Source organism: Diceros bicornis, chromosome 36, assembly GCF_020826845.1.
Source record: "Diceros bicornis minor isolate mBicDic1 chromosome 36, mDicBic1.mat.cur, whole genome shotgun sequence".
Taxonomy (NCBI): domain Eukaryota; kingdom Metazoa; phylum Chordata; class Mammalia; order Perissodactyla; family Rhinocerotidae; genus Diceros; species Diceros bicornis.
In genome coordinates this window covers 12145593-12172235 of record NC_080775.1, presented here as the reverse complement: position 1 = coordinate 12172235, position 26643 = coordinate 12145593, and the positions used below count along the sequence as shown (strand labels likewise).

Genomic DNA, 26643 nt, shown 5'->3' with positions numbered 1-26643 from the left:
ACCTTGGGCAAACATCTTTATCCAAAGAGGTTAACTCTGCCCCCATTTACAAAGGAGGATGATGGCTAAGATCAGCAGATGTGGGAGCCACTCACTAAGGGTGACTCTACTATACCCGCACAAAATGAAAGATGAAGAGAAAGGTTCCCAAGGGGCCACCATACTTCCCTTCCCTGCTGAGGAATTACAAAGGTCTCTTTATTTTATTTTAGAAACCAAGCAAGGATCCACACATGATCAGCTTGGATTTTTTTCTGGGTCATTTGAGGCAAAGAAGTATTACACTGTATTCCCTTCCCTACCCTCCTTCCCTTCCCCCAGTGGACATTTACTGAGCATTTGCCATGTATTAGGCACTGTTTCTAGGCCCTGGGAACACAGCCATGTGCAACACACCCCACACCCTCATGGAGCTGACATTTCAGCAGGGGCACCCACAAGGCAAAGTCAATACATAGTAGGGTAGATGGAGAGGAGGGCTGTGGGAAAAATTAAAGCATGGGGGAGGGAGAGAGAATGGGGGGAGGGGTTGCCATTTTAATTAGGATGGTCAATGAAGACCTCCTGGAGAAGTCGACCTTTGAGAATAGACTGGAAGGAGCTGAGGGAGCAAGCAAGGTATTTGGAGAACAGTCTTTCAGACAGATGGGATAGCAATGTTCTGAGGCAAGAGTGCGCTTGAGGAGCAACAGGAAGGTCAACGATGGAAATCATTGGAAGATTTTGAGCAAAAATGTTGATGTCACTTCTATTTAAACAGAATTCTCCTTTGGCTGCTAGTTGAAAAGCCAGTCAGGGTGGTGTGGAGGGTGGAGGGCGGAGGACAGAGGGCAGAGGAGTTAGCACATCTTGGCTATGAACTAAGGGGAAGTGATGAGAGCTTGCACAGGGTCAGAACAGTGAGGGGTGAGAAGTGGTCACTTCTGAATCTATCTTGAAGATAAAATGAAAAGCTCTGGGTTGGATGTGGAATGTGAGAGAAGGAAAGCAGACACGGACAGTTCTGGGTTTGGGGGTTGTTTTTTTTAGCTGAGTAACTGAAAGGATCATGTGCCATCAACTGGAGTGGGGAAGATGTGGGAGGAGCAGAGGGATTGTGAAGAGCTCAGTACTGGGCATATTATACTTGAGATAATATGTAATAAGAGTAGCCTGCATTTATTGAGCGCTTCCTGTATGTCAGACGCTGGGTGAAGCATCTGTTGGGGAAGAGTTAGAATCCCCCTCTGCCCTTTCCTTTAAGGTTCTTATGGCTGGCCAAATAATTAAAAGACAGGTTAGCAGCAGAAAATAATACCAAGTTTAATAACATGTATACATGGGAGAAACCAGGGAAACTGAGTTTCTTGACAAAATGACAGAGAGTCTCATCTTAAATACCATATTTAGCTAAAGACAAAGGAGGATGTTGGGGGTGGGGAGGGAGACGGAAATTACAGTAATCAAGGGTATACAGATTTAAGTCCTCTGCTTCTGTACTGATAAGAGTTTCCACAGATAAGGCCATCCCCCCCTTCCCAATCAGAGAGGGAGATACCTTTACAAATGGAGATTTCCCTTATAAATGTCAATGTTTGTCTGGCAATTATTTGCAGGGCCACCTAGAGAATGTGGCCTGGGAGAGACAGAATTTTTGATAAGATGGGCTTGTTGGTGCGTTTCCTATTGTAACATCTATTGTACATGCTATTACAGCCATCATATGATAGTGGCTCCTTCCTGAAACAGGTCTTCTATGTTAAATTCTTTAGGTAGTTTGGGGGAGGTCAAATGTCCGTTAGAGAAAATAATTAAGGTAAAGAGACATATTTCAGGGTGGCCAAATTTTGATCTCCCACACGTCTTATATATATTGTTCGTTTAATCATTACAACAGCACTATTATCTTCTCTATTTTAGAGACAAGAAAATTGGTAGTAGTGCCCATTAACAGCCTTCCAAGAGCTCATGCAACAAAAAATAGATCTTTCCTGTTTAATTTTTCTGTCCTAACTGCACAACATCCTGGTTGATGTTAGCTCATCACAGTGTCAATGAAGATGTGAGTTTTCTCCTGACTTCTACAGAACGGTGAGGGATTATCAGCTTTGTTCTGCTCTTGGAGCCTCGAGGACGCCCCATAAACACGTGAGTGAGTGAGAGAGTGGGCATGTGGAACCTGTCGGTGCCGGCCACAGGCCTGCATCTGACAGTGATCCTTACCAGTGAGGGAGAAGCAAGGATGCGGTCTCAGGGTGTGCCCGGGGATGGGGTACGTCCATCTACTGGGCACATGGGAGGGGGAGCTGAGCTTGATAACCCAGGAGAACAGAGTGTTCAAGCTTAGCAACCAAGTGGCCAACTGGGCTTCATAACTAGAAGCATCTAAAATAGAAAACAGGAGTCAGCATTAGGAGGTGAGCAGCATGAAGCAAGATGTGGATGTGGGGGTTGGGGGGAATAGTTCAAGGCTATGTCTGTGAGACCAGGTGAGCTTTGGTGCTCCTTCGTATGGGAGCCTTCCTAACTGGGAAAGTCTTCAACAGGCCAATGGTTTGTGCGGAGAAACAGAGAAGCAGAAAGGGCTCTGGTTGTACACCACTTAAGAAGTATATTAGTTATCTTTTGCTGAGTAACAAATCACCCCAAAACTTAGCGCCTTAAAACAACCATGATAATTTATTATCTCACAGTTCAGGAGCAGCTGGGACATCTCAAAGGCTTCTTCACTCCCACACGTGGCAGCTGAGCTGGAACACTGGAGCCCCTCACCCTCGGGCATTTCTCTATGGTGGTCTTCGCTCGTGGTCTTTCCAGCATGGTGTCCTCAGGAGAGCGACAATTCTTGCCTGGCAGCTCAGGGGTCCAAAGCTGTGTGGCCCCAGAGAGAGACACCCAGGAGGAAGCTGTGCCCCTTTTCTGAACTAGCCTTGGGGGACAGGCAGCCATCTCTCCTGCTGCAATCTGTTAGAAGCAGGTGCCCACGGCTGGCCATTATTCACAGACAGGGGAATTGGACTCCTCCTTTTTCTGGGAGTCTTATCCAAGAATTTGCTGGCATGTTTTATATCCACACAGAAGCCTGTGACATAGTCTGGGGACCTCCACTTATACCCGTGTCAGTGGAAATTCTCTTGATGCCTCCAATGGTGGGCAATTCGTGTCGGACATGTGCCGGGATGACATGACTTGCAGACAAGCTTAATTTTCTGAGACTAAATACTATGTCTGTGTGGTCCCCAGGAAAACCCCCAGGCCTGGAAATATTTTTCCTGTGACTCAGAAGGGTGTATATCAGAGTACCTAAAGTATACAGGGGGATACAAAATAGTGTTAAAAAGACAGGAAACAGTAAGGAGATTGAGCAGTAGACAGGAAAGCAGTGGCCCTCAGTTTGGTGTACCCTCGATTTGTGACACAAGAGCAGAAATCCTAAGTAATTGTTTTGTTAGAGGGGAGTGGGGAGGCTTGGTGAATTCAAATGCACTTCAAGCATTTGACAGCCTCCTGTCAGGACATAGATTGCACCGTGGGATGTTCGCCTGATGCTAGCTAATTAGGAAAACCATTCTGGGCCTAGCACGAGCGAGCCCAGGGAATGATAACCGGGGTCGCTATAGCTGGTGTGCTGGAGTTCCCCATTACAATTCGTAGTCTCCTTACACTTGATTGAATTTATTCCACACACAGACTTTCACTAAAGGCTGCCATGTCCCAACGTGCTAGGCAGCTGCCAAAACACAGTAGTCCTAACAGCTGGAGTTCTTATCTGCTGCAGCTACACAGTTAAGGAGGAATCTGAGTTCCACCGGAAGTGATCCTTGGACTGTATGGCAAGATTTGTAAATGGATCCAGGAGCCTCCATCGCAGGGTTGACTCAGGCTGGCAAGCACTTGCTGACACTAGGGAATTTTCCACTTTGGGTCCAGCATTACAGACCAACTTCTCCCAGGCTGGGCAGATTCCTGTGAGGCCAGACCCCAGGCAAGCATTTCTAAGGGTGTGATTGGTGGGATGTAGTTTGGCAAATATTGCAAGTGTTATGCAAAAGTAAATTAATAAGCAAACAAATAAAATGTAAAGAAAGAGAGAGCAAATAAATTTGGAAAACTGAATTCAATAAAAGTAAGTCAATTTTTGCTTTTTTTTGGTTAAACAGGATTTCTCAGAGCCTTTACTATGCCACCATGCATTGTGAATGTCCAAAAGATATGTAGCATTTTCCACATCTTATTTGACCAGGGGGACCATTTTCTCGTGATCACCTTGGGTGACTCAGTATTCCAGTGACGACTCTGGGGTGTGCTGTCCTAGACCAGAGCTACTTGAAGTGTGACCCGTGGACCCATGGGTTGCAACAAGGTTAGTACAGAAATTGAGAGTAAGCATTTAGAAACTTTTATAGCAATTGGATAGAGTAATTTTTATGTCTGTTGAGCCTAATACAAATTCATGGGGCTTATATTTTGCGTTTCTTTGCTGTATTAATTTCGTGTTCCTAGTAATTAATGTTTTGAGTACTTTACAAAGAATATCCATCTGCAGCACACTGAAATTTTTAAAAAACAGTCCTTCCCCTCATGATTTGAGAGCATCCCCACCAACATCAACCCCCTGATCAGATCTTTCTAGCATCAGACCAAGAGCACAAAGATTATCCCAGATGGACTCCTGACGATCTTCCAGCATCCTCTACCCCAGGGGGGCAGCTGGCCCTGCCCCTTATCATTTCTTTGTGCACCTGTAATTTTCTAGTCTGAGTGCAGAGTCTCAGACCCACGTGCCCCCAGTGGTCCATCCACTTCTTGGTCCAGAACAAGGAGCCACAGGATGCCACCTCATCTGGAGAGAAGTTCAGGAGGAGAAAGAAGGCGACAACCTCACTTCACAATCCACCCACCACGTGCGGCAACGCTCACGTGTCGACCCCCTCCGCCCTTGAGGATATTGCTGACAGCTCTTTGAAAACTTAAGAAAGTATGACAGGCTGTCAGGAATGGTGACTTCCCACCCAGGAGCGGAGGCAGGGGAGGATTTAAGCAGCTCGGTTCACACAATGCTTGGCTTTTCTTCTCCCTGATGGCACTGGTCATGTGGGTTTTTTCCCCCCAGCTTTCTGAAGTGTTCTCCAATAGAGGACTTCAGGCTTTTAAAAACAGTAATTTTTGTAACAATGGCAATTACTTTAATTGGAGTTCTTTAAAGTAGATCCTTCTCGCCCACCTCCTCTAAAGATGTGAATCATGTTCTGATCTATTGCATTCCTCCAAATCAACGCGGTATTATTTCCTCTTTATATGTATTAATGGGCATTGTAGGAGGGGAGTCAAAAAACTTCCAGAAGTCACTACTTTTCAGTCTAGAATAATTACAAGTAATTTTTCTTTGTTTCCAGGTAATGGTGGATAATCAGCTTTATGTATAGAAAAATATGCACATTGTATATGGTTGGGCTCCCCATGATGGCCTTTCATACAGGATTAGAGCTCTTACCGTCCCGCTGGGCTCCATTTCCTCACAAAAGCCTTCTCCTGCCCCCAGCACCATCGATTTGGTGCTCACATTTCTGGGGGTCTTGTGTGGTTATTAAGCGACAGTAGTTAGCCCTGCATAGGGCCGTTTAGCCCCAAATATCTGCATTCTTTAGAATAGTTGTTTGAACTCCTTGACACACCCCAGGTAGTAGGTAAAATATCACAGCCCTCGCTTTGCGTGTGAGAAAAGTGAGGGACAAGGGGGCCAAACTGAAGGAAACGCACGGCCATGGGGGGCGGGGTGGAGGGGGCTTGAGGTGAAACCAGCAAGAACCAGCCTTCCTTTGTGGCCCATCTGGACAACCTCCTCTTCTTACATTCTTTCATACAATTCGGGGGAGAAACGGGCAAACTCTTTGGTTCTGAGAATCTCGTTTTATGTTAAGTTTGATCTCCTGGTTAGTGTTGGGTGAAATTGCAGTAAAACATATCCATCTTAGATATCTAGAAAAGAGAGAAACTGCCCCTTGTTCATTTTTTAGGAAGATGATAAAAATAAGTGTTTTCCTCCATAATTTCCTTCCTTCCTGTCTATCATCTATCTATGTCTATAGATATCTATCATCTCTCTGTCTATCGCTTTATCTGTCTATCCACTCATTCATTAGCTCTATCTATCCATCATTACCTATCTATATCTATCTATCTATCTATCTATCTATCTATCTATCTATCTATCTATCTATCTATCTATCTATATTTTTCTATCCATCCTATACCTATACCTGTATCTGTCTATCTATATGTCTATACGTTGTAGGGAGGAAAAATTCTCCTCTACCCTCTTTAGGTCTTTGGTTGGGTCTAAGAATTAAACAGACAAAGACATATTAACAGGAGAAAAGCATACAAGTTTTATTAAATTTTTACATGTACATGGAAGGCTTCACAAGATAATGAAGACCTGAAGAAGTAACCAGAGCAGAGAGCTTTTATATCTTTTAGACAAAGAAACAATAAATTTGTGAAGTATTGACAAGGCAAAGGGGTTGGTGCTAGGGGTAGTAAATTGTGAAGAGATAACTAGGAAGATAAGGGCTAGTTTAATAAGGTTTGCTTGTACAGATCTCTTGGCCCCAAATTCCCATCTTTGGTGATAAGAATGTCTTCCTTCCTCATGGTACAGGGAGGGTACCTTTCACGTGGGAGTTTATCTCCTGCTCTCAGGAAGAAAAAGAGAGTCAGAGTGTCCTTCTTACACTTGCTGTTTCTCAAGTGCCTTTAACTCAATATAATCAATATGCCAGAGCAGCATTTTTGGGGGTGACATGTTCTGAACTGCTTCACCATCCATCCTATACCTATATCTCTATCTATCTATCTATCGTCTGTCTATCTTCTATCTACCTGCCCATCCATCCATCTTGCCCATCCTCTGTCTGGACCTCTCAACAGCTGGGCTGGGTCCTGAATCAGGGACATGCACAATACCCTCCCTGATTCAGGACCCATCCCTATCTACCTGTCCATCCATCCATCCATCCATCATATACCTATATCTCTTTCTGCCTGACTATCTATCTATCTACATATCTATCTATCTATCTACCTACCTACCTACCTACCTATCTATCCATCATCTATCTATCTTCTATCTACCTGCCTATCCATCTATTCATCCATCCATTCATCCATCCTATACCTCTATCTTTATCTGCCTGCCACCTATCTATCTATCCATCATCCATCATCTATCTCATTCATCAATAGCCTGCATGTCCAGGTCTCACCAGTCTGTGACCACGAATTAAGCCACTCTTCATCTTTCCATGAATTCCCCAGCTGCTCATTAATCTTGTAAATTGTTAATCTTGGGTCCCCTCCCTGCCAAGGGTCTCAGTCCTCCTGAGATCTCTCAGGGATCTGACTTTGGCATTATGGTGTCTCATATATGCTCTGTCATTGAGCCAGGCCACCATCCCTCCCCCTTACCAACATACTATCTTTGGCACTTGGCACTGCATTTCAGGTAGAGAACAGGTTTTTCTCTTAAATTCCTCCACCATGACAGAAACCAGCCTGTGCTGATGAACTCGGGAGAAAGAAAAAGGAGGTACAGCACAGGTAACTGATACGCCTACTATACGTGGCGACCCTTAGAGCCTCTAGGCGGCTCTGCCCTTGAGGTACTTTAAGGGCTCCCCCAGCTGGCCTCCAGGTGGCCCTCATGGGAAGGAGAGGCCAGCCCCTCTTCTGGGGGGTTTTGTGTATGTCCCTGATTCAGGACCCAGCCCAGCTGCTGGGAGGTCCAGGCAGAGTGGCCTTCTCTCCAGTCAGAGGCCGGCCTCCCTAATCCTTACTTCGTGTCTCAAGACCAGCCTCTCCCCAGGATGACTGGCAACACAAATGGCCCCGTGTTCAAGGGACACCCTCCTCAGCCTCAGGAGTGCTCCCTTGCCTTCTGGTCCCTGACAAGACTGGTCCATCAGAACATGATTGTCCCACACAAGCACTCACTTGGCCTCAGTCTTAGAAAATAAGCTTAGGGCTGCAGCATTCTTGAAGGCTGAGAGACAACAAGCCCTACCCAGGTTCCCTGCTCTGAACTTTCTTCCTTCTCTGTGGTGGACTTCTCCATCCCAGCCCTGGCCTGCTGCAGACTCATCACCCCACAGGCTGTAGGTACAGCCACTGCAAGCTCATTCCAAGAAAAGAAACATTCCTTAGCCCCTAGCCCACCAATTAATTTTTTTTAGGAAGAGTTCTGACTCTGCCGTTTACTCTGCACAGAATATGGAGCTTCTCAGCCTCAAACATCCACATTCAGGCCCACAGACTCAGCAAGAGGCAAGGTGAGTATTGGCTTTATAATTAGAAATTTATTCATTTAATTGTTCTTCCCAATACAAAGAATCTGCCCCAAAAGTGAATTCAAATTTCTCCTTTTTATTAAGTAAATACTGCTTACATGTTTTAAATGATTGTAAAAAGGTAACAAAACAAACAAAAGACCCCAATCCTTAGTGAGGGCCAGGGGTTCTCTGTGGACATCCTGTTTCTCTCCTTCCCCATCCACCCATCCTTCCACCTACTTGTCTGTCATCTAACAACTAATTTCCCTGCCAAGGCTGCTTTGAGACAGTCTTTACATAGTACCATTTTGTTTACCTTGGGAACTCTCTAACCCCATGCTCTACTCCGGCCATATTGGCCCTCTTCACCTGTTCATTTCTGTCCCTTCTAAGCGGAGGGAAAGGAGACCATGTTGCACATTCAGTTTTAGCCCCGGTGGCTGCAGCTGCCCAGACCCCCTTTCCTTGGAAGCAGTTCATCAGGTGGGAGGGAGTTCCCTTTCTCAGTTCCTGGGTCACCTATGCTAATTAAGAAAAAGTATTGAAAACTTGGAAATGAAGAAAAAGGATGGATGGCATGTCATTTTGGTGTCAAAATGGGCATCGTTTGATAGGTCTGCCCAAGGCTTATTTAATTATCTAAGTCAGTAGTTCTTAACCCTGCGGTCCCCAGGGGACATTTGCAATGACTAGAGGCATTTTTTATTGTCATGACTGCTGGGGAGAAATGGGTGCCACTGACAACTGCGGATAAAGGCCTGGGATGCTGCTGAACTTGCCACATGGCACAGAACAGCCCCTCACAACAAAGAATTATTCCACTCCCTGCTTTCTGTTGATTAAAGGTCCTGGACTGATAGAGATGAAAATAATTTCTGTGTCTGGAAGAAAAGATAACCCCAAAGGTTGCAGTTTATTACTCTGTAGGACATTAGCCAGTTTTGTATTATTTTATATTAACCTAGCACTAAAATTCTAATAGTCCTTCATTAAATTGCCTATAAACATCAATTTCCTCAAATGCTCTTGGAACTATATTTCTATTTCCATCATAAATTAATGAATTGAATAAAATGTTTGACATGTGTTCATTTTGGTCCCATAATAGTTATCTATTGCTGGGTAACAAATTACCCCAAAACTTAGTGGCTTAAACCAATAATAAAGATTTATTATTTTACACAGTTTCTGTGGGACAGGAATTCAAGGGCATTTTAGTAGAATGATCTAGTGTGGGTTCTGTCATGAGCTTGCAATCAAAATGTCAGCCAGGGCTGCAGCCTTCTGAAGGGGACTGGAGGACCTGCTCCCCACGATGGCTCATTTACATGGTTGGCAAGTCAATGCTCACTGTTGGCAGAGGCCTCAATTGCTCACCACGTGGGCCCCTCCATTGACCTGCTTGAGTGTCCTCGTGACATGGCAGCTGGCTTCTCCCAGAGCAAGTGATCAAAGAAAGAATAAGGGGAAGCCATCGTGTCTGCTAAGACCTAGCCTTAGAAGTCACATACTTCAGTTCTGTGGTATCCTATTGGTTACATGGGTCAGTCCTATTCAGTGTGGGAAGGGACAACACAAGAGCAAGAATTCTGGAAGGTGGAGATCATTAGGGGCCATCTTGGAGGCTGGCTACCACAATCCTCCCTCTGTCCCCCAATGATTCACATCCTTCCAACACACAAAATGTGGTCAGCCTCTGTGTCCAAGGCCCCCAAAAGTCTCATCCCAATATAGTATCAGTTTAAAGTCCAGAATCTCATTATCCAAACGAGGTCCATATATTGGTGAGGCTCCTTGGCTGTGGTTCCTTGAGTCCTCAAATCCAGTTCTTTTTGATCTGAAATTTGTGAACTAGAGAGACAAGTTATCTGCCCCCTTCCCACACCTAACAATGTACAATGATAGGACAAGCATAGGATAAGTGCTATATACCCTTCTGTTCAACAGGGTGGAAATGGGGGATACACAGAAGTCACTGGTTCATAGCTATTCTGAAATCCAGGAGGGTACAAATTGACCGTTCCTGGGAATAATTTTCCATGGCTCTTGGCTTCACTCTGTGGGCTTTTGTTCCCTTGCTCTGAGTCACCCTTGCTTTGCCTGTGTTTGCATAGTTTTCTCAGCCTGCTTCCCACCTGTAGAAGTTTTAGGATCCAAAGGTATCTTTTCCATTTGTGCTGTCTGTCCCTTTTCGGTCCAAGCTGTCAATGTTCCTTCTAATACAATTCTATTAAAAATTTTGTAGGTGTCCTGTGAATCTTATTGGGGCTCACTCCATTAGAAAAATAGCCTCACCTCAAATATCTTCATTATAAGTCCTTTTCTACTTTGGTCTTATGCTGAGTGGGCTGAGGGACAATGTCCTTAAGCATCTTAGAAGGCCTATTGTTTGAACAGTTCTCTGAAGCAGTGCCTTATATCTTTCTGAGATCTGAACAATAAGTTTTACAGTCTGTTATGGACTGAATTGTGTCCCCCTCCAAATTCGTATGTTAAAGCCCTAACCCCCAATGTGATGTGTTTGGAGATCAGGCCTTTAGGAAGTTAATTAGGTTAAATGGGGTCTTAAGGGTGGGGCTCTAGTCCAATAGGGCTGGTGTCCTTATAAGAAGAGGAAGAGACACCAAAACCCTCTCTCTCTCTCTGTGCGTGCACAAAGGAAAGGCGTATGAGGACACAGAGAGAAGGCAGACATCTACAAACCAGGAAGAGAGGTCTCACCAGAAACCAACCCTGCCAACACCTTAATCTTGGACTTCCAGCCTCTAGAACTGTAAGAAAATAAATTTCTGTTGTTTAAGCCCCCCCAGTCTGTGGTATTTGTGCTTTGTTATGGCAGACCTTGCAGACTAAGACCAGTCACACTCTTGGATTCATCATGAGACCAGATTTTCCTGATGGTGCTGGGTACTTAATTTATCTGGGAGCCCTTTCTTAATTTTAACATCATTTGCCATCTGGACAGGTTGAGAATTTTAAAACCAGGAAGTTCTGGCTTCCTTTTGTTTAACAGTCCTTCCTTTAGCTCATCTCCCTCATCTCACCTTTTACCAGAAGTGGCAAGGAGAAATCAGATGGCACCTTCAGTGCTCTGCTGGGACCATCTCCTTAGCGATCACTCTGTGTGTAAGGTCTGTTTTCTACTTTCCATATTATTTTGGGCAACAGAGCTGGCAGGCTTTCTGCCACTGCTACATAACTGTTGCCAATAAAATTTTTCCTTTTCTCTTTAAGCCCTTACCTGAGGCCTCCTCAAAGACAATCACGCTCCTGTAAACAGTTTTCCAAGGTTCTTCAAGTTTTCACTGACACTTCCCTCAAAGTCTATTTAGCTTCTGCTCACTACCAGCTTCCAAAGACACAAAGAAACTTTCCTCTAATATCCCCAAACTTACCTGGGAGCTCTTCTCAGAAAACCCCCTCCCACTCTCTCCCTGCAAACCCTCCTTCCCTTCCATCCCTCTTCTTTTTATTTCCTGTCTCTCTCTTTTTAGGGAGGGAGAGTGTGTGTGATTAGTTTCTCAAACTTTAATCTTCCTGTCTTACACAGAGATCACAGCTCTTAAACTTTTGGCTAAGAATTGAAGCCACTGGAGGTGCATGTCTAATGGGGACGAGGTGGGGAACCCCGACTGGCAGAACTGCAGGAGGATTCGCATCACCGAACACGTCACAGCATCATTTAGAGCCTAATCATGCCATGTAGCATTCTAGGTGCTGTTCCATTTCATTCCTTCAGAGCCTGATGGAGCAGATTTACTGATGAGAACATGGAATGTTGTGTAGTTGTCTCAAGGTCACACGGCTTGTGGCACAGCCAAGCCTTGAAAACAAGTCTTTCTTGGAAGCCTATGACATTTCAACCACATCAACAGCAGATTGTCTAAGGGGGCCCCACAGTGTTTGATGAATGAATGAATGAATGGATCCCTCTAAGTCGGCTCTGCCACATCCTAGATTTTGTGGTGGAAACACCAGGGGGGACTCTGTTAGATGGGTATAAATGGACACATGATCAAGAAGCTCAGCTCAACAGCAGTGACTGATTAAGGCTCCTCAGGTTGACCAGATGTACCTTCGGGGAGGCACATAGGGATCAACTCAGGTGTCCCATCTCTACTCCCATCGGAATGTGAGTCCAGGAATTAGTAAGGAGCCTGCAACATCCCAGACCAGCAGCTACTGCCGCCATAGTTACCATCCCTCCACTTCATCACTCAGCCCGTTAGAGTCCCAAGGCCTGAGCCACCTTCGTGCGTGGCAGTCGGAGGGGACTGGCACTGCCCCATCACGGCCCCTGCTGGAAACATCTTCCTGCCCCTCCTGTCTGCAGGAGGGAGCAGCACGTGCTCCTCTGACGGTCTCTGAGAGCAACCTCAGCCAGAGAGGGGCTGGCAGGGCGGAATCTGTTCATCCACTCTGTCTGCTCCTGCCACTGTGAAGGAGACATGGCAGAACCCACTCGTATATAGCAAATAAATCTATGAGAGTTTTGCTAATATTGGAAGGGGCATATGTGGGCTTTGGAGTCACCCAGATCATGGCTAGCTGTGTGACTTTGGGCAGGTGATTTAACATCTCTGAGCCTCCATGTCCTCATCCAAAAAATGGGCTGCCAACTTTGTAGGAGTATGTGAGGGTTAAATATAAAGCATTTCATGCCATTTTGGACAATCTAAAGGTATTCAAAAATGTAAGTTTCCTTATTTAGGAATAAGGAAGGAGGTTTTTATTTGGGGAAAAGTGGAGTTTACGAATGTGAAAAAAATTAGATAGCTCGTCTCTATTAGCTCAATGTAGAAAAAGATACTGCAGGATCCCTGAACTTCTCTGCCTCCCTCATCCCAAAGAACAATGAGAGCCCCCCCATCTCCATCATGTGGTCCTCAGGCCATGTTGCTTGCTTGAGCCATGTTATGGGCTGAAAGTTTGTGTCCCCTGAGAATTCATATGTTGAAATCCTAACCCCCAATGTGATGGTACTAGGAGATGGGACCTTTGGGTGGTGATGAGGTCATGAGGGTGGAGCCCCCATGAATGGATTAGTGCCCTTATAAAAAGACCCCAGAGAGCTCCCTCACCCCTTCTGCCATATGAGGACACAGTGAAATCCAGGAAAGGGGCTGCACCAGACACAGAATCATGGGGACACAATCCACACGGCTCCTTTGAACCCAGGTGAAATCAGAGGTTTCCAGATCCAACATTCCTGTGATTTAGAAGAAGCTGCAGACTTTATTATGATTTTTGAAAAAGCTACGTTTAATTTATTGTTTCTGTGCCTCAGTTTCTTTCCCCGGAAGGTAGAGGGTTAGACCTGTCCTCAAATGGACCCCTCTGAGGATGATGGTCCATAATTCCAAGGGTGCAACCACCTTCAAATGTCTTCTCAATCTCCTTTTCCTTTGTCCCTGAATTGCTTGTGTCTCCATCACCCAGGGTGGCACCAGCACGTGACGAGTGCCCAGGAAACCTAGACTGACTCTCGGATAAGTTCATGTCTCATTCTGCCTTATCTTTACCCCCACCACCCAATGCTGCAGAAACTGAAGCAGAAATTCCCATTTGCCAAGCTCTGCCTCCTTCCAGTGGCTTTAGTAAAAGCTTTCTCTGTCCAGCCTCCTCCAAGTCCTGGTTTATATGCATTTTTGAGCCCTGATAAAATGTGTGTTTGGGGACTTGATTGGAAAGGTGTGCTCACAGGTAAAAAGAAGATGAGAAAAAGAAAGACAACCCCCCCACCCCTGCCAAAAAAAGAAAACCTCAACTCTAATTCATTACAGATGATCCCCAAAGCCTAACTAAGCTTGCAGCCTTGGTGTGCAGTCCTAGGAAAGGAGCTGGGTGTCTGTGGTCTGGGTCTCACGAGTCCTATTGAGATCCGGCAGGAGGAATGAGTCTTATTAATTCTGTCTGACTTCAGGGGCCTCATTGCAATTCTCTACAGTCCCCGCTCAGAGGTCCACAGGGGGAAGAATGTTTTTAAATTGAGGACAAAACCTTGGTCCAAGCTGGCTGTGGGGTCTTTGTAGCTGGCTCTCAACAGAGAAATCCAGCATTCAGTGTCGGCGTGTCCACATGGACAGACTTCCTTCCCCATGAGCATCACTGAATGCAGAATCCGGACGAGTGGTTCTCTTTGCCACAAAGCACTTTGTTCCCCAGCTGAATGTGAACTTGGTGGCTTAGAGCATTGTGCATCTGCATCCCCAGACACAGAAAGCCATCCTCTCCCTCCTCCTCCCAGAGCGTCTGTGGGCCTGTTAGTCATTCAGCAAGGTCGCTATTTGATTGAGAAACAAATGGCCTCGATTTTGTGTTGCAACGTGTCCTCCCTGTTCAGCCAGATGGAAGCTGCCGCCTTCGCTCAGGGCTCAGGGGAACCTGGGTGCCTGGCAGGCAGCTGCCCCTTGGCTCCCGTGAAATGCTGTCAGGCGGAGTGGTCTCTGTTTCTTTCCTCCAAGAATCTGTTGATCTATGTCCTTCCGGATGCAGCCCTGTCTCGGCGGCAGCATTGGGTTCTTATTTATTCATGTGTGTGTTCTCAGAGCCCTGTGCCATTGCCAAAGGCTTTACGGCCTCTTAAAGTTTCAGAGCCTCTGCTTTTATGGCCGCTGTTTGTTGAAGAGAAGTGCTGTTTGGGGAAATGATCAGTTTGCCTTCTGACTGGATGATGGATGAAGGATTAGATTTTCCTCTTTTACTTAGAGCTCAAACACAACCTGGGCATGTGCTTTCCAGCACCACCAGCTCTCCCGAATGTTCCCTCATTCGTGCCTTGCTGCATGCTTTCTACAGGATCTACTCTGTGCCAAATTCAGGGCTAGGCATGAGCTACATTTGTGTGATTTATCGTACTGAATCCAGTGGATCAGAAGTTCCTCTGAGAACTACTGCAGCACTGATGCAACTTGGATGCAAATATACACATCCTCCAAGTGTTACGGAACCAAGTGGGCTCGCCACCTGGTGAGTTAAATAAGACTCCACACCAGTGGACGTTTTACCACAAAGTAAAGTGTATTTGCAGCAAATAGGAGGCCATGAGGAATCATTTCCAAAGTCATGGCGTCCCCAAACAAAGGGAAGCAGGAACTTTTATTTCAGTTGGGGAATGAATATTCAAAAGGGAGAGGCGGGGATTCGCCTGCACAGGCTCAGTTGGAGAACATGCTTCCACATAATGAGGCCTAAGCTCCTCCTGGAGAGATCTTTGTATTAAAAATAAGGCAAAGGTCATGGGCATAGCTCTTGTGGTGAGGCTTGGTCAGTTTCAGGATGGTTGGTGGTTACATTTCCCTTGAGTTTCTTGCTTGGTCAGTTTCAGCATGGCTGGTGGTTACAGCTCCTTAACATACAAAAGGAAAAGAAACAACTTGGAAAAACAGTTAATTGCTTCCAAACCCACCTTTGAGTTTCATGAGGCACCTAGTTGGTGACACAAGGACAATGCAAGCACTCTCTAGCCTGGCCTCCTGAAGGAGTGTTAGACGCAGGATTGGGTCTGTTGACATCAGGTGCGCTGAAGAGCTGTGGTGAGGAATCAGGGCGACTGTCATCAGTGTTATTAGGTGAAGGGAGCTCAGGACCGTGCAGGCCTGTCTCAGCCCAGTCCTGCCTGCCGAGTTTTGAGGGAGCTGCAGTCACAAGGAGCAGGAGTAAATGAGGAAGCAGGTCCCACTAGCACGGTCGTTGGGTGAGTGAAGGTCTCGCTGTGCAGGTCTGTCTGGACAAAGCTGGGCTGGATTCTGCAGGAGCCTCTCTCTCCTGCAGCCACCGTCTTGAAACATAGGATTTTATCACCTTCTACCCTGGGGCCTCATGTAGGAGACCAAAGCCAAGCACAGCAGGCACTTCGACAAGGAGGAGAAAAGAGCAAGGAGGCTGGGCTTGGCCATCAACCCTGTCCCACCAGAGACCGAAAAGAAGAGCAGTTGGGTGTCTGGATGAACAGTGACCCCACCCAGCAGCAAACGCAGCCCCGTCTGACGGTGCATGTGGCTGGGCCAGAAGTCCTCATCTCCCTTCTTCCCAGAAAGGAGATGGACCGTGACAACTCTGCCTCCTTCTCGTTACTCCTCCAATCCCTTACCTCCTTGCAGGATCAGTGAATTGGGACAGTCAGCCTTGTCCCCCTGAAAAAGGTTAGAATGGGACATTAATTGAAATCAAGAACACACTTTACGTTAGGCCCGCAATCCCCATGCCTAGCTCCCTACCAGAGAGAATGACACCGTGATCGTTTGACAGCATTGCCCAGACACAATGCCAAAACCAACGGGAACCTCTCCCATTTTTGTTTTACCAGAGAAACAAGACCCAACAAATACAATCCCTTGTTTCAGTTATTATCATCTCACAGCCCCAAATCCGTCCTTCTTTGCCCTGCCTGTGACACTGGAGCTGGACTCTGTAAACATTTTTTCTTTGCCAGCTGGAGGAATGTTAGTCTCCACCAACAGAGGGCCACAGAGGGACCCCACCAGGCCAGAGCAGCAGGAAGACACTTCCCTCCCAGGTTCTGACCCTTGTTCCTATTAGTCTTGGGTGCAAAAGCCTAGGCCAGCTGCCCCTCAGCAAGCTTCCTCTTACCAGCTGCTGTGTGTTCCCTGGGAATCCCAGCCTTGGGGTGGGCGTGGCCCCTCTCCTAGTTCTTGTTTCTTTATGTCCACTCTCCTTCTGCCAAGATGTGGTCATGCTCTTTTGCACCTGCCACTTCTGGACCCCTTCTAGTCCTCTGTCACCCCTTTTAATAGTTACCCACCCTCTACTGTTTTAGTTAACAGTTCTTTATAATAAATTTCCCCGATTCAAGAAACCATGGCCCTCTATCTTGTCAACTTAAAAAGCAAATTTGCCTGTTATTTTATCTCAAAATGAGTTTATTCAGGAATAGTGAAAAGAATTGCAATTTAGGCTGTGCATGCTATGGCAAACCATAGGAAAATCCAGAAAACAAAGGGCAGGATCTGCCTTTATGGAGAAGGGGGAGTAGGGAGGGGCTGTTCTAAATGAAAGTCCATTAGGGGAAGGTAGCAGTTCAGGGCAGTAACAGCTTCTCATTGGCTGAGCTGTGGTGTTTCTCATTGGCTGAGCTGTGCTGTTTCTCATTGGTTGGGCTGTTGCCAAGTGGGGAGAGAAATCTTCCTTCAGTCTAAAGTAGTTTTACTTCCTGTTGAAGATGCAAGCTCCCTCTCTTCCTGTTTCTTGTAATTGACATGTATAATAGGGCATGACAGCTCCCCTACAAGCCTTCCCGACTCCGATTTAGTTAAGGTTTCTCTTAATTTCCACAATCTCTTCTGACTGGAACTTGACTGATATTTACTCCTCCCTTTATTGCAAAAAAAAATGAAAATCCAAAATAAACCCCCTTCCTTTAAAGAAATTAAACCCTCAAAGAAATTACAGCCTCCCGCCAACTTCTTCTCCCTTATTGCATATTGGGTGCATTTGGAGTAAGCTGAGGATTTAGACCACAGAGGGTGGAATATGGAGACAGAATTGGACCACGTCTTTCTGCTGGGGTTCTGAGCCAGCAGCACTCGTGTCTGGGGCTGAAGGCTTGTCATCTGTCTCTCTGGCGGAGGCCGAGGCAGAATGGGGCCGTCAGAGACACGGTGGCACAAGGGATGGAAAGCCTCCCTCATATCATTTCAGTCCATCACTCAGCTGAGCCCCCTTCTTCAACACAAGACCTTTCCTTCCTTCCTTCCTCCCTCCCTCTCTCCCTCCCTCCCTCCTTCCTTCCTTTCCTCTTTCTTTCCGTCCTTTCTTTCTTCCTTCTTTCAATTTTTTTAATTGAAGTGAAATTCACATAACATAAAATTAACCATTTTAAAGTGAACAAGCCAGGGCATTTAATACATTCACAACGTTGTGCAACCACCACCTTTATCTAGTTCCAAAACATTTTCATCTCCTCAAAAGGAAACCTCACACTCATTACTAGTTGCTCCCCATTCTCCCCTCTCCCCCAGCCCCTGACAGCCATTAATCAACCTTCTGTCTCTATGGATTTGCCTGTTCTGGATATTTCATCTGAATGGAATCATACAATATGTGACCTCTTGTGTCTGGATTCTTTTTACTTGAAAACTTAATGCTTTCAAGGTTCATCCACATTCCTTTTACGACTGAATAATATCCATTGTATGTATATATCATGTTTTGCTTATCCATTCATCCATTGATGGGCAATTGGGTTGTTTCCATTTTTTGGCTATTGTGAATAATGCTGTATGAACGCATATGTACATGTGTTTGTTTGAACATGTTTTTCACTCTCTTGGGTACACGTGTAGGAAAGGAATTCTTGGATCATATGAAAACTCCATGTTTAACTTTTTAAGGAATTACCAAACTTTTTTTCCACAGTGGAGTTGTGTTTTCATAACTTTAACTCAAAAGACTCCTGACAAAAAACAACATACAAAACTATGAGTTTTGGTCTTTATTTGTGTCTTAGTCTGCTCGGGCTGCTATAACAAAGTACCACAGACTTGGTGGCTTCTAAACAACAGAAAGTTATTTCTCACAGTTCTGGAGGCTGGAATTCTGAGATCAGGTGCTAGTGTGGTTGAGTGAGGGCCCTCTTCCAGGTCACAGATCTCTCGCTGTGTCTTCACATGGTGGAAGGGACTAGGGAGCTCTGTGGGCTCCCTTTTATAAAGGTACTGATCCCATTGATGAAAGTTCTACCCTCATGACCTAATTACCCCAAAGGCCTCACCTCCTAATACCATCACTTTGGGGGTTAGGATTTCAATATATGAATTTTGGGAGGGACAGTTTCAGACCATAGCAATCTGAGAGCCATGGAGGGGCCACTGAAGGGTTTTAAGCAGAGAAGTGGTGAGATCAGCTCTGGGCTTTAAACCGTGGCTCTGGCTAGACTGTGGCGGGCAGATTAGGGAGGAGATGCACAGGCACAGGTCTCCTAAGCACCTGTGTTTAGGAGGGACTCAGACACTACAGACTAGGGTAGTGCTGGCGGGGAAGAGAGGAGGAGTGTGTCCACTTACGCCACTTCTGTGCAGGGAGAGGATAGCCCGCAGATTCCAGAGCTGAAGCTGCCCTTGTTGGTGAAGGCCTCACAGAGTGGTAGTTGGAACAGGCAGGCCCTGTGGTCAGGCCATGAGTGAACCGCATGCTCCACAACTTACCAACTGTGTAGCTTTGGGTCATTCGCAATTGCTTTATGTTGCAGTTTTGGCAGCTGAATTGGGGATGACGGGATAACCTGCCCACATACAAATGAGATGATATACGTAAAGTACTTAGCACATGTGGAAGACAGAAGCCTCCCCCACAAAGATGTCCCCGTCCTAATCCCTGGAACCTGTAGCTATGTTACATTACGTGGCAAAAGAGACTTTGCAGATGTGATTAAGGTTATGGACCTTAAAATAGGAGATTATCCTGGATTATCTGGGTGGGGCCAGTGTAATCACAGGAGCCCTATTATAGGCTGAGTTGTGTCCCCCCAAAATTCACGTGTTGAAGTCCTAACCCCCAGTACCTCAGAATGTGCCTGTATTTGGAAATAGGGTCTTTATAGAGGTAATTAAGGTTAAATGAGGTCACCAGAGTGGGCCCCATTCCAATATGCCTAGTGTCCTTATGCAAAGAGGAGATTAGGACACAGACACACACAGAGGGAAGACCATGGGAGGACACAGGGAGAAGACGGCCATTTACTAGCCAAGGAGAGAGGCCTCAGGAGAAACCAACCCTGCCCACACCTTGATCTGGGACTTCTCGCCTCTAAAATTGTGAGAAAATAGATTTCTGTTGTTTAAGACCCCCAGTCTGTGGTACTTGGGTATGGCAGCCCTAGCAGACTAATATACCCCGGGTTCCCTTGTTCCTTTCGGTTTTAATTTTAAAAACAAAAGACCAGAATCAGCATTGCCAGTGCCCACCGTGGACTTCACGGCTTTGGCTGTCCCTGCTTTCTGTCTCCAGGCAGCTGTACAAGAGGGAAAGGGAAGCTGTGGCCACAACCGTTAGAAGCCTGTGAAGCTCTGCCTCTTTAGAATCGGGCTTTCTGCAGCCCCAGCAGGGCACAGGCTTCTCTTCACGTGACTTGGCCCACCAGAATTGAAAATGCCTTCGCTGATCCCAGAAGAGATCTCTCTTCCCACCAAAGACAGACTCCTGCTGGCTCAGTCTGACTCACCTAAAGTGGGTCCACGTCTCTGCTACTGCGCTCTGTGGTCGTGCGGGCAAGCAGAGGTCTGAACACAAGGCTCTGGCCAACTCGGTAGCCTGCTCAGTCCATTGCCTGCTGATCCCAAATGCTCTTACCCATGCAACCACCCCCTCTGCCTGCTGAAGCATCTGAGACAGAGGCCACCCCATGACCACCTCACAGGTCAGATCTTGTCGTATCACCCAGTTGAGCAAATGGCAGTGACTGGGGTGCCCAAGGCGGCGTGCAAGAGGAAGAGATGGAGGGAACACGCTGACTGGGGTGTCCTGGCCCCGCTTTCCCGTTGGGCAGTGTGGAAGAGGAAAAGATGCTACACCCCTTAAAACAGCAGTCCTGCCACTAGTACACCCGGCCCTATTGGTGTCCTAGGATCTGGCTGCTTAGGTGAGCACCCCTGCTCCAGTGCCGGGAAGGAGTCCGAATGGATGCACTGGGATACAGGAGGACAGACTCAGACGGGGGTGCCTTCCAGGGCGAGAGACACCCCAGCTTCAGTTCTAAAATAGTCAGCTAAGTGGGTTTAATAATAATGCCAACCTGCCCCTGTTGGAGGTTATTATTATTACCAAAAATCATAATATATGTGTATGACTGCGTCACATAAATGCCAAGTCTTTTTCCCTCCTTTTTTCTTAAAGTTCTGAAGTTGGTGCTGAATAAGCTGATGGGTGCAGGTGATATTAAGGATTTCTTTTTTTTCCTTTCTTTTTTTTCTTTTTATGAGGAAGATCAGCCCTGAGCTAACATCCATGCTAATCCTCCTCTTTTTGCTGAGGAAGACGGGCTCTGAGCTAACAGCTATTGCCAATCCTCCTCCTTTTTTTCCCCAAAGCCCCCGTAGATAGTTGCATGTCATCCTTCTAGCTGCTGTATGTGGGACGCAGCCTCAGCATGGCCGAGGGAAGTGGTGCGTCAGTGTGCGGCCGGGATCCGAACCCGGGCCACCAGCAGCGGAGCGTGCGCACTTAACCGCTAAGCCACGGGGCTGGCCCTAAGGATTTCTTCAAAATAATCCACTCAGGCCCCTTTCAAATGCGTTCTACTTACGCAGAGCACCTCTGACCCGTGACGGTGTCAAATGGACGCAGCCAGGATGGCTAGGCAGTCCCTTCCATCCCACGATGAGGATAACTGGCTGGGGTTGCATTTCTGGCTCCGGGGAGGGTCGCTTCTATCCAGGATGCAGATGTTCTGGCCTTGGAATGGGCTGGTCCTTTAACATCTTCTTTGACATAAAGTCCAGTGACTTTCTTTGATATCAGTTGTCATCCATTCAACCTGTCAATGGCAAAAATCTCTGGGTCAAATTGGAGAATTTCACCATCTCATCTACCCAGCTTCAATTTTCACCAGTTTGCTCTGCAAAGCAGAGCTGGTGGAGAGTGGAGGTAGCTGGAAATCCAGCTCCTTCTGCTTTAGAGACCTTCAGAGACAGCAGAATTGATGGAAAGTGTGCCACGCATGGTGTGTCTTCCTTAGAATTATATTAAGCTGCAAGTAACAGAAAATCAACTTAAATGGCTTGAATACATTCAGGTTTATTTTTCTCACATAACCAGATGTTCAGAGGTAGACATTTGCTGCCACTGGTGCTGTTAATCTATGACGCTTACCCAAGCTCTTTCTTTGCCTCGTGGTTGTAAGATAGATGCTACAGCTCCAGACATCACGGCAGAAAGAAGGAAGATAAGGAATAGAGGCAGCCATGGCTATCCCTTTAGTAGGAAAAGTAAAAAATTTCCCAGGAGTGTTCTCAACCTACTTTCGCTTAGGTCTGATTGGCCAGAAGTGGGTCATAAGGCCACTGCTAGTTTCAAGAGAACTTGGGAAATCGAGGAACGGGATTGTTATGATTCGTTATCAGGTGCTGGGCAAGTGGCTGCCACGAATAAAGAGGAAGAAAGGGAGAATGGATGGCGTGTAAGAACTAACAGGTGGCTTTGTCTGAACTTAGTTTTGAGTGTCACATCTCCACGCAGAATATTTTAGAGTGAGATTGGTTTAGGATACCATCTTTAGAGCAAACAGGGTCTTTTCGCCAGCCATCTTATGTAGACAAAGTTGTTTCTACAGGTGACAGTATTAACATCCCAGCCAAGGAGCCCTGCGGTTTGACCTTCGCTGGCCAGGTCAGAGGAAACTGCTGAATCCTGTGTGTTTACCAGCCATTCTGTTCAAAACGTGTGAGCATTTGAAGAGGAAGTAAACCAGGTCAGTCTGAGGTTTCGGGATGAAGTTGAAGATATGAAGGAGAGAAGCCCTTCTTTAACAAAGAAAATCTTTTCAATCCTCGCCAAGTGTTTATTGGTGAGAGGGCCTGAGAGCCGGGACAAATGGTGAGTGTCCATGGTAACCAAGGTGACCTTCATTCCTGATTGGGTAGCGGGGCCTGGAGAGGGGAGGGCAGCCTGGCAGCCATGCTTCCATGTTGATTTTTGTTTTAATTACACAAATGGAGAGAAAACAAAGGATAGGGGATAAGAGCCCACGGCAGAGGGGCTGTTGGTTTTTTCTCAGGAAAGAGACTTGGAGAGCCTCCAGGAAGCTCTGCTAATTATTACTTAGGGAGGCAAAGGAGGCCTCTTTCCTGTGAGGCTAATGGAGGGGAGATTCCAACGGAGAGGGGATCTACCTCTAAACAGAATTCAGAAAGATTTCCAACCCAAGATCAAGTCAAGTGGCGGTTCATAAGAGGTAGAGATTTTAGTGATTGACGCCACATTGTTGTCATAAATAAAACCTATGGTCAGTTAAATATTGTATATATGTTTATTTACTTATATTTTTTAAAAAGAACTATTCACCGGCTCATAGATTTTCTGATTCAGCTTTTCTGCAGAAGAGTTTTCCCTCAGACCCCACAGGGCACCTAGTGGCCACTCTGTGCATTGCAGTGTCCCGAGGACACTGCCAGTTTGTCCCCAGGGGTGTCCCCCTAAATCCAGCTCTTTTTTAGTGATAGAAAAGACACAGAAGCTGATTCCCGCCCAGGCCTGGCTCACCCAGAATTCTGATTTTTGTTTTTCTGATTTCATCCGCCTAACTTGCCTGAGACTCTGGTCGGTGCCCTCCTAGTCATTCAGCACACGGGGCTTAGGCCTCTCTCCCGGACAGGTGGCGCCCCCGTGGAGAGCTGGCAATTTGCGGTGCCCTGAAGTACCCCTCTCACCTCCCATGAGAGTCGGTGGAAAACGGAGCTGAGGGAGATAGAGCAAATTCCCGAAGTGGGGCGTATGGGCCTGGCTCAACCTGACAAGTCGAGGAGCTGCAAATGGTGGTTTGTAAAGTGGCCGTGGGGTAAGTGAATCCCATTTCCTCTGGGCAGGAGGCCAGGGCCCTCCTCACACTCAGGTATCTGCTCAGGAAGGAGGAGTTGGTCGTGCCAGCGACTGACCTCAGGCTGGTAGCGCTGATATTTCAGGAAGCTAAGCTGGGTCTGTTTCTCTTACATCCCATTTGCCTTCTTTTGGTACACCAAGAAAACTGTATTTTCCTGCTGGTTCATGTGAATTAAGTCATTCTTGCCTCCTTTGACAGAGTCACCTTACAGTGATAGGAAGCACTTCCCCGTGTTGTGTTCGTGGTTGCTGCTGGCTCAGCCCGACACCTTATCAGCTGTTATGTGAGGCTGGGTATGTGATAACGGGCTTCCTGTGCCCTCCCTCCCATCCCCCACCGCAGAGTAGAAAGTCTGCATGTAAATGTGTGTGTGTCAATATATACATTTATATCTAAAATTGGCTTATATTTGTAAAAAGGAGTGATAAACCAGAAACTGCAGGGGACAGGGAGGGAAGCTTGGTTTCTCCGTCAGGGCTGCCTGCGGGACTGGCTGAGAGCAGTCCCTGCCCTGGCCTGCCTCCCGCAGCCTTCCCTGTGGGGTGAGGAATCCACAGGGGCAAGTGACATGGAGTTGACACCCTCCTTTCTAGATCATGAGACTGGAATGTCCTACCCACGTGGCCGCAAGCCCGCCTGGAGGGCCCGGGCAGGTCCCGTCTCTGGGCCCTTCCTTCTGAGCGCCAGTGGCCCCACAGGTATGTACGCCCTTCCAGCTGAGGGCTGACCAGGGGCTGGCAGGTCTACATATGTGTGTGTAAGGCCCCTTGTGGAGTGGGAAGGCGTGAGGAATGGAAGAATGGGAAGTACTTGTCTAAGAAGAAGATGGGACATATTCTATTTAACAATTTCTTGGCTCCCTATAACTTTAAAATACATGCACATACGGGATGTGGGCTTCTGTCCATAACCTTGTCCCCAGGCCCACAAATGTTAAGGGCAGTCTACTAACTTCACCTTGTTTTGTATATTTGATTTCGGAATCATGTAAATATTTTACATAATTATGAAATAAAATTAAATTTTAAGAGGTAGTCCCTAAATATAGAAAGCAAAATGGAACAAGTGAATGGAACTGGGTTTTGAACTGGTGGCATAACTCCCCAGAAAGGGAGTTTTTCAAGTGACTATAAAATAGTCATTTTATAGGATCATTTGACATCTCTAGTTGGGCTGTATTCTGAGGACAGAAAGAACCATAAAACATTTTTTAAAACTGTATCCAGTAATTCTCTTGTCTGCACTAGTGTCGGGCATTTTTATTCTGAAACTATTGTGGGTACATTGTGGGATAAAGCCCATGAGTTCTTTTGTTGCTGTCATTGAGGACCAGAACTTTGGCACTGGAGGAAGGAAGTACAGATGTACAATTAATGAGTTAAATAAAAATCCCATAGTCCTGAATTGGAAGTTTTGGTAGGAACTCATCTATTTTATCTTACAAAGAAAAGTATTTCATGGTTTTGTCTAATAAAGAGGCTTGGAAACAACAAATACCCCCAGAACCCAAATCAAAGTGTCTAAATATTTAAACTGTTTCCCTCCAAAAGGAACCAGGGCTGATTCCGGGTTTGGGATGAGATATGTTCTAGATGAGCTCACACGATCTTGTCATTCCAGAAAGGAAGGAAGTTATCAAAGATGCTGCCATCGGTCATGCCAGAGGGACTCAGGAGCCAACTGAAGAGGCTCCCACTGTGGCTGCAGGTTGGAGACCCAAGGGCTATTTTAGGGAATGAACGATAATACAGTTGCCCCCCAAATTTAGTAATCTTTCAGTCCATTTGCTTCTGGTTCATTCCATGGTCAAAAAATCGACTCAAAAATCTCTTTTGGACTTAGTCCTTAAGCCCGATCTTAGGTCTTCTTTTATGTAATGACTTACACTGCCAACACCTTCTTCCTCATTTTAATGGTGGCTTTCTTGAAGCCATCTGAAATGATAAGTTTGAGTGGAAAGCAACATCCTTAATCTGACTGTAGCTTCCAGACTGGATCCTGTTGTCTGGCAGAAAAGTCTCCGTAGGAGGCCGTTGAGGAAGGCTCTGGGCTTGCGGCAGGAGGCACTGCTTTTGGGGTACAGAAGCAGCTGGCTTTCCAGTCACTTAGGCAATTTTGATTGTAGGCCACAGGCAGAGTGGCCTTCTCTTAGCAGAACCGTATTCTTCCATCTTGGCTTGCAAACTCACCCGACGTCATGTCTCTCGTACAGTACCTTGCTAAATGCATCAAGGAACAGCCAAACACGTCAATAGTGTAAATGTTTTAAAAATTATTTTTCCAAGAACCACAGGTAGCTTTAGATACCTGGTCTGCCTTCCAAGTCATTGAAGACAACTGATATGCCAAATTTTGCTGCATAATAACATGGATCACCTGCTTTCCAGCCTGCAATATGCACTTTCTCACTGCCTGCCACCCAATTGCTAAGACAATGCTATATAATTTAGTTTTCAATATGACAGCTCCTCCCTTCCAATATGAATTTCAGGATTAGTTAGGATATAGGACAAGATGCTGTAATAAAAGATGGGGCTCAAAGAAAATAAAATCATATTTCTCTCTCACATAGTAGTCCAGAAGTGGTCCAGGTAGACAGGCAGCTCTGCTCCACTAGGTCTTCAGGGGTCCAGGTCCTCACCATTCTTGCTCTTCCAAGCCCTGAGGTGGTGTTCTCTGACTGCAGGGTTGAATTTGAATCATTTCATCATATCTGCATTCTAGTCCACAGGGAGGCAGGATAAAAATGGGGTGCAAAGAGTTTCCTTATAAAAACAATCTGTA

General features: G+C 46.2%; 1 long non-coding RNA gene across 1 annotated transcript; it reads left to right on the top strand.

Annotated features, from left to right (window-relative positions):
* Positions 1–558: 558 nt before the first annotated feature.
* Positions 559–25773, top strand: LOC131398744 (uncharacterized). Its single transcript, XR_009216978.1, has 4 exons — positions 559–4342; positions 22594–24152; positions 24453–24557; positions 25480–25773. It is a non-coding gene; the product is annotated as an uncharacterized LOC131398744 (long non-coding RNA).
* Positions 25774–26643: the final 870 nt, after the last annotated feature.